The sequence below is a fragment of the Coenobita brevimanus genome, chromosome 116 (assembly GCF_032717465.1).
Source record: "Coenobita brevimanus isolate Jiangsu-jjx chromosome 116, ASM3271746v2, whole genome shotgun sequence".
NCBI classification, from domain to species: domain Eukaryota; kingdom Metazoa; phylum Arthropoda; class Malacostraca; order Decapoda; family Coenobitidae; genus Coenobita; species Coenobita brevimanus.
In genome coordinates, this window is record NC_137069.1 from 30,265,954 (window position 1) to 30,274,793 (window position 8,840).

Here is an 8,840-nt window from a genome sequence, read left to right on the forward strand (position 1 = left end):
CGTCCCCTGCCACCACCTGCCTTCCTTCCTTACCACTCCTCCCTGTCTTCTTCCCCTGCCACCCCTTGTCTTTCTCCCTTACCACCCCTTGACTTCGTCCCCTGCCACCCCCCGCCTTCCTCCCTTACCACCCCTTGCCTTCCTCCCCTACCACCCCTTGCCTTCCTCCCCTGCCACCCCCTGCCTTCCTCCCCTGCCACCCCCTGCCTTCCTCCCCTACCACCTCCTGCCTTCCTCCCCAGCCACCCCCTGTCTACCTCTCCTGCCACCCCTTCCCTTCCTCCTCTGCCACCTCCTGCCTTCCTCCCCAGCCACCCCCTGCCTACCTCCCCTGCCACCCCTCGCCTTCCTCCCCAGCCACCCCTCGCCTTCCTCTCCAGCCACCCCCTGCCTACCTCCCCTGCCTTACTCCCCTGTCACCCCCTGCCTACCTCCCCTGCCTACCTCCCCAGCCAGCCCCTTCCTACCTCCCCTGCCTTCCTCCCCTGTCACCCCCTGCCTACCTCCCCTGCCTGTCTCCCCTGCCACCCCATGCCTTCCTTCCATACCACCCTCTGCCTTCATCCCCTGCCACCCCTGCATTTCTCCCCTGTCACCCCATGCCTTCCTCCCCTGCCACCCCCTGCCTTCCTCCCCTGCCACCCTCTGCCTTCCTTTCCTGCCACGCTCTGCCTTCCTTCCCTGCCACCCTCTGCCTTCCTTCCCTGCCACCCCAAAAAGGAAAATTAAGACTAGGTACAGAACACCAGCGATCATATTTTTAAACATTCTCAAACCAAAGTTGTGTCTAAGACTATTTGTATATGTGTGTCGTAACTCATACAGCTGGCATCATCATCATCATCATCATCACCATCATTATCATCATCATCGTCTTCATCATCATCACCACCACCACCATCACCATCATCATCATCATCATGGAGAGAGAGAAAAAAGTCAAGGCTATATGTGACTTAACTACTGCGGGATTGTTGTTTTTCTTTTGAGAGAGAGAGAGAGAGAGAGAGAGAGAGTCGAGTAATACACTTGTCGCAAACTCTACCACCACTCAAGCTCTCGGTCTAAAAATTGCTACTAATAGTTGCCACGAAAAATTGCCATTACCACGATATTTGCCACGAAAAATTGCCATCAAAAATTGCCGCCAGAAATTGCTACGAAAAAGTACCACAAAAAATTGCCACGAAATTCTTGCCCGCGAGCGTACCTCCACTCCGGCAAAAGCAACAACACCAACAGACAGCGTGACACGGACCTCCAAGAACAAGGCCAGATTCTCTCTCTCTCTCTCTCTCTCTCCTCGTCGTCGTCCTCGTCTTTGTCCTCGCTTTCTCCTTCCTCTTCCTCGTCGTCCTCGTCTTTCTTGTCCTCGTCGTAGCCCTCTTCCTTGTCCTGGTTCTCTCTTTCTTCCTTTCCTCCTCCTCCTCCTCACCTTCGTCGTCGTCGTCGTCGTCGTCCACCTCCTCCTCCTCCTCCTCCTCCTCCTCCTCCTCCTCCTCCTCTTCCTCCTCCTCCTCCTCCTCCTCCTCCTTATCATTCCCTTTGATGCATAAACTGGGGAATAGTTTTGTAAGTCAGTAGTCTGAGTAGCCTTGTTTTAAAATTCAGAATGGAAGAATAAATATAATGCTATCGACTTCCTTTTGATTAACATTCTTTTTGATGGCTAGAGTTAAGAATTCCATAGGCACATTTTTGAAATATTTAGGACCAAAAAAGTGTCCCCGTTTTTTTGGTTGAACGGTTCTGAAACGCGTACACAGTATTTTGAAAAGGCTGTTGAATTCCAAAGGTGGCATTAATGGATTGTGAAAGTTATTGTTCAGTGTGTGGTTGTTTATCGTTATGAAGGGTGTTGATGTCTGCTGGTCTCTCTCTCTCTCTCTCTCTCTCTCTCTCTCTCTGCCTGGTTGTAATGGGTTCAAACGCTCTTGGTGATATGGTTACCACCCAACGTAGTACACGTTTTCTCTAGTACAGGAAATCTTGTGGCATGTCCCTCTGTGTAGAATCACGCGCTACATCAAGTGAGTGGATGGTGGCGCCCTCACCCACCGCGAAGAGGATAATAACAGTAAAAGAAAAGGATCGTCGGTAAAATTTGAGAGATAACTTTGCTGGAATTCTCTGAGGAGTTTGGAGAGAGAGAGAGAGAGAGAGAGAGAGAGAGAGAGAGAGAGAGTACGCGAAGAAAGAGAGCGAGCGAGAGCGTAGAGAGGCAAGAAACGTAAGATGAGATTGGGGGGGTGAAAGTTAGATAGGGGAGGGGAGGGGGAGGAGGGGGAGAGAGGAGGGGGAGAGATGGTCGGGGAGGGGGTGGGAGGGGGTGCAGAAGTGGATGTCAGAGTAGAAGAAAAGGCAGACGGAGATAAGAGTGGTCGGTGGTGGTGAGCGAAAATAACCTGAAGATATCGGAAGCATGAGATAAGATGCCAGAAGGAAATTGAAGGCGCCTGCTTCTGACCTGACCTTGAGCTGTAAATAAGCCTATGATAAGAGGAGGTCAAGATTGTAGCAAGGAACAATACTAAGATGGTTTGTACTGTATAGTATGCTTGGGACCTTAAGTGTTTGTTGGGTTCCTTATTTTTATCCTCCTCCACCTCCTCCTCCTCCTCCTCCTCCTCCTCCTCCTCCTCCTCCTCCTCCTCTCTGTCCGTCCGTCTGTCCTTCCTTCCTTCCTTTCTTTTCTTTTTTCATTCTTGGACGTGGTTGGAAGGATGCACATCGAGTGAAAGGAGTGGAAATGAGATATCTGAGATAAGTTTGTGGCATGACGTGGAGAAATGAACAGCGAAATGAGGAAGTTAAGGAGCGTTGTGGTGATGATGTGAAGGCGCTGGAAGGTATGTCAAGAAGCACATTAAGATGTTTTGGCCAGGTGGAGAAACTGGAGAGAGAATAACTAAGATTGTAAGTGAGAAAAGTGCCAGATTCCTGAATGTGTTGATGGAGAGAGTGTGGGCGAGGGAAGAAAAGAATATAGCAACAGGAAAAACAAAAATGGCCCTGTCGAAAATAGAAGAGTAACAGAAAATGGAGTGTGTTCGTGGGGAATGTGCCTAAAAAAAAAACCGTGTTCCTTGTGCCCAAAATTCAAGTGTGTTGGTGTAGAGTGTGTGGCGTGAGAGAAGAAAAAGGAATATAAGAACAGGAAAAGCGGGAAAAATTACCCAGTCGAAAATGGAAAAGTGACAGAAAATGGTGTGTGTTTCGCATACCAGGAGGTAGAGTGTGTTCCTTGTGCCAGAAAATTGAGTGTGTTGGAGAGTGTGTGGTGGAGGCGGTGTGAGAAGGAAGAAATGGAAAGGAAGTTTATAAGGAATGTAGGAACAGAAAAGGAAGCACAGATTAACGAATATATGTGTCAGAAATAGTGTGTGTTGCAGGGAAATAAAAAAAAAAAATGTTGAGTGTGTGTAGGTGTGAGGTGACGAGAGAAAATTATATAGAAACAGAAAACCAGAAGAGCAGAAATTATTAAATAGGTGTCAGAATGGAGTGCGTGAAAGAGTGTGTTCCTTGGGCAAGAGAGCTGAGTGTGTTGGAGGGGTGTGTGTAGCTGTGGTGATGGTGGTGCAGGGGGGAGATGTGGTGTCAATTGTCGGGGAGTGTTTAGATGTGGTGGTGGTGATGGAAAGGGAGAATGCGTAGCTGTAGTGGTGGTGGTGGTGCCTTGTTTGTGGTTGTAGCTGTGGTAGTGATGGTGATGGTGGGGGGGAGGGGAAGCTGTGGTGGTGGTGGCTGTGGTGGAGGAGGTAGCGGTGATCACAGAGCTAACGACGTCATCAGCGTTTTCGTGTTGGCTTCGTCGCTCCTTTGATGTCGTTCCACAAGCGACGTATTCCACTGGGGACTTCTCTCTCTCTCTCTCTCTCTCTCTCTCTCGGCTTTATAGATGATACACCGCCTCCCTCCTGATTTATTTATTTATTTATTTTTTTTTTTTTTGCCTCCCTAGATGGATTTTTATTTTTTTTTATCTTAGTACCTGATTTTTTTTTACTTATATATTTGACTTTCCGTGATGTCGTAGTCTTTATGTTTATAATGAATTGTTTCCTGTTTCCGAATTTGGACCTCTCTCTCTCTCCAATCACCAACACACCTGCCCCTCTACTTCTGATTCTCTCTCTCTCTCTCTCTCTCCAATTACCAACACACCTGCCCCTCTACATCTGATTCTCTCTCTCTCTCATTTTACAATCCAACCCACAATATCAATATCAGTGGGCCTCGAACCCACGTCAGAGCACCCTCCAAACGTGACACCAGCGCCATACCGACCGCGCCACCGCATATCAGTCAGAACGTAAGCCATCTCTGCCCCACAGCGACCTTTGGCGGGATTCGATCTTGCCTTCATACGGTTTCCAGTCACTCACTCTTACCACCGTGACGCTACAACGGTGGAGAGAGAGAGAGAGAGAGAGAGAGATGGTGTGTGTGTGTGTGTGTGTGTGTGTGTGTACTATATATACTGTATATCCCAGTATGGACGGACCGAGTGCCCATTGGTGTGTTTTTTATTGCCAGGACAGTCGTAGCTGCAGTCAAGAGGTTGTGTGTGTGTGTGTGTGTGTGTGTGTGTGTGTTAAATGGTCATATGCTTACCATAAATGTGAATATCTCGAGTCACATCCAACGCCAATGAGTATGCGTAACAAAATGCGGAAAAACAATTTGGCGGGGGACAGGACGACATGGAGGCGATTTGTTTGTGGCCACCCCGTATGGGATTAATGCGTCTTTCTGACAGAGAAACAGGTAGAACATTTGTGCAATCTTTTAACGTCATAATTACTTTGAAAAATGTGAAATGTAAGTGTTTTTCATTATTATTTCTAGATATAAATGATAAAGTGATATAAAATTATTCTAATGGGATCAACACGCTTACTAAACTCACCTCATTGTCACCATTACATCTATATTATTTATTTATTCATTTATTTATTTATTTACGGAAGAGATGTACTAGAAGGTGGAAGTCTGCAGGTAAAATAAATAAATAAGCTAAAACCAACATAGGTCTGATAAATTTGTGTATATTGTCCACTCTCTCTCTCTCTCTCGTTGTTGAACGACAGCAGACGAGAGAGTGGAAAGAAAATAATATTAAGAGTAAAGATAAATGGCGAAATTCCTCTTCTCCATCCTCCTTTCTTGGAACAGGAGTATAGGGGAGGAGGAGGAGGAGGGGAACGACGAAACGAGACCCAGGGAACGAAAGCCACGAAACAAACATCTACGGAACGATACGAAACTTTCTGAAACGACGACGATAACGGAGACAGCACAACACGTTCCAGGGCTGACCACGAGAACAATTCTGAGAGAGACAGACAGACAGACGGACAGACAGACAGACAGACAAACAAACAGACGAACATATATATACAGTAAAAAGAAAAAGAGACAAACAGATGGACAGACACAGACAGACGGAGAGATTGAAGTAGACACAGGACACAGATGGACGTACGCACAGACAGACAAATAGACAGGCAGACAAAGACAGACAGACATAGACCTAATAACAGGCAGGCAGACAGACAGACGCAAACATAAAAGCAAATAGACTGACAGACACAGAGACATACAGACAAATTGAGAGAGAAATTGATAAAGCCTGATAAAAAGAAAGACAGACAAAGGCAGGAGGGGGTAGATACAGACACAGGCACAAGCAAACAGGGGCAAGGAAAGGCAGAAAAACACAAACACACAAGCAAACAAGTAAACAGGTTGAAGTGGACATGGAGACATAAAGACAAAAAGCAAGCAATGAAGAAACAGGGAGAGAGAGAGAGAGAGAGAGAGAGAGAGAGAGACAGACAGACAGACAGACAGAGACAGACAGGCAGACAGACCGACAGACAGACCGACAGACAGGCAGGCAGACAGGCAGGCAGGCAGAGCGAAACACACACACACACACACACACACACACACACACACACACACACACACACACACACACACACATGCAAACGAGCAGAAGCGTGAGTGGGCAAAGTCAAAGAAAGACCTTTTTGCTGTGAAAAAGTGCATCTCAGGTGTAAATTGGCAGGTGAGTGGTGGTGATACGAGAGAGAGAGAGAGAGAGAGAGAGAGAGAGAGAGAGAGAGAGAGAGAGAGACAGACAGACAGACAGAGACAGACAGACAGACACAAAACTACGCCCCAGAATTGGCCACTCGTCTCAATGTGATTTGTGAACGTTGTTTTTGGAAAACAGTGGGTAATGGGTGACTTGATGTCTTGGAGGCTCCTTAGTGATTAATTGAGGTGGATTTAAGACGATCCTTGAGAAATATACAAGAAGCTGGAGGAGGAGGAGGGGGAGGTAAAGGTGGAGGGGGAGAAGGTGGTGGAGGGGTTTGTCACGAATCAAATTCGCGACATTTCACTTTTGTGAGAAGCCACGAACTATTAGTGGAAAACTCACTGTGTATCGCTCAGTTAACCGTTTCTCTCTCCATTTCGGGGTATACTTTTCAAAACATTCGTCACTGTTTCAAAAGTGACCGATTTAATGCACGTCACTAAGTGCTCTACTGAGCAATACTATTGTTTCTTTATTGTTTGCCCCTACTTGCCTCAACCGTTAGCCACGCCTTCTTCCGGTGGCTTGTGCGTCCTGCCCATACATCGTATTTTGAAGGCAGTCAAGTGTTTGTTGTGACGGAGAGAGGTCCTGTGCTCCAGAAGTGTGAGAGGAGAGGTCAGCTAGCACCCAAGCTCCACTAGTGCAGTTCCCCAGTGCTCCCACCCTTAGTTCTCCAGCTTTGGGTGATACACAGCATTCATTGACCAGTATTTCTTTTCGTTTTCCTAGTCTTAAGAGTTTAATTAAGGTGTTTTTCCTAGGCGTAAGTATTTAGCTTTTGCGTGAGTGAGTGAATGCGATCTCATTAATTTGATTTGAAATGTAACGTTAAATTTATTTTGTAATCAATAAATTTAACAGTTCTTTTCCTTGAGCTTAATGTAATGTAAACTCTTGTTTCATTTCTCCACAATTAAGCTTATTTTCCATATAGCTCCTAGCTTGCATAAACGTTTTGCTATTCATAACTGGTACTTAAGCCAGTCTTGTATTAAACTTAAAATCCGTTGTGCCTCCTAGGAGTTAAGCACCAGCAAGAGCCTGATATTATTATTAGTATTAGTTATTTATTGTCAGGGGTGAAGTAACTTTCTCCAGAGGCTAACAGTACTAAGAAACAGCAATTGAGTAATTAGTCTCTGCTGTGTACTGTTGAGGAAGTTTATAAATTCTCGTTCTTAGAGAATCGTGCGAAGAAGTCAGCGTAAAGTAATCGTTGCTTGATTTAGTAAGACAATCATTGTCCCTGCTCTTCAATATTATTGAATATTATTATCAATTAAATAATATTTAGCATTTATTTTAAAAAACCCCGTGATATATTTTAAAAACCCCGTGACAATTGGCGACCTCATTCCAGGATATTAGCTCCTAGCTCTAAAGCTATTCAGGAGATAATACTCCCTCGTTCATATTTAGGTATTTATAATTAATGTTTATAGGCACAAGTTTACTGGTGTTTACTGTTAATTTAGCAAGTGAATTTTTGCTTTATTAATCCATAGAGTACCTAACTCTATTTAGTACTTTATTTTTGGTAACGTCAGACAATTTTATTCGTTACTGGGAAGTCGCCGTACCCATTGTGTTTATTATTGAGTCTTCCCAGTTATTTGCATTTTTGCTTTATTCTTTTCCAGTTAACTAGATAAGACTGGTCACCACTAACTTGTGTCTGTACTCTTTACTTGTGTCATTAGCATTCGTTTGCGAAGCAGTCAGTACTCAGTTTCTTTTGCTTAATAAGCTTGCATCATGGCAGCCAGTGCTTATGTACAGGAAGCCAAAGATATGGGTCTCACAGACCCAGAGAAAATACAGCGTTACGTTCTCTCACGGTTTAATTACGAGCAAGAACGTGAGAAAGATGCTCGTGAAGAGCGTAGAATCCAACGCGAACACGAGCGAGAACAACATGAACGTGAGCTCGAGTTAGAAAAAGAGCGAGAACAGCGCGAATACGAGCAGAAACAGCGCGAACTCGACTTAGAACATGAGCGAGAACAGCATGAGGAATGAGAGAGAGAACGTCAATACGAGTTACAACAACGCGAGAGAGAACGAGAGCATGAACGTGCCGAGTGAGAAGCACGTGAAAAACACGAATGTGAAATGCTGAAGCTTAAGCGAGATTCCTTGGCTTCAGACACATCCAGTGCAGTTGGTCCAAGCTCCACGAGCGTTCTCCCTGCACAAGTCCTGGCGACCCCACGCATCAAGCTTCCTTCATACAAGGAAGGCGAGCGAATCGAGCTGTACATAGCTCGTTTTGAGGACATGGCAAACATGTATCAACTGAAGAGAGAACCTGTATTTTTTTTCACAGGAAAAATCATCAGAGAAATTACCAATATGCCGGGAATCGAACCCGGGACTCTCAGGTGAGAGCCAGGCAGCGTACCACTACACCACGACCAGGTTAAAGTTAACTTACGTTGTCACAATCTTGTAACCAACGTCCCTCCGCCCCCACTGTGGGCATCAAGAGGATGAGTTAACCCCCTGGCACTCGGGCAAGTAGATGCTTTTAATCTATCCCAAACACTTACGGCAAGTCAGAATGAAGAGAGAACCTGTCTTTTTTTTCACAGGAAAAATCATCAGAGAAATTACCAATATGCCGGGAATCGAACCCGGGACTCTCAGGTGAGAGCCAGGCAGCGTACCACTACACCACGACCAGGTAAAAGTAAACTTACGTTGTCACAATCTTGTAACCAACGTC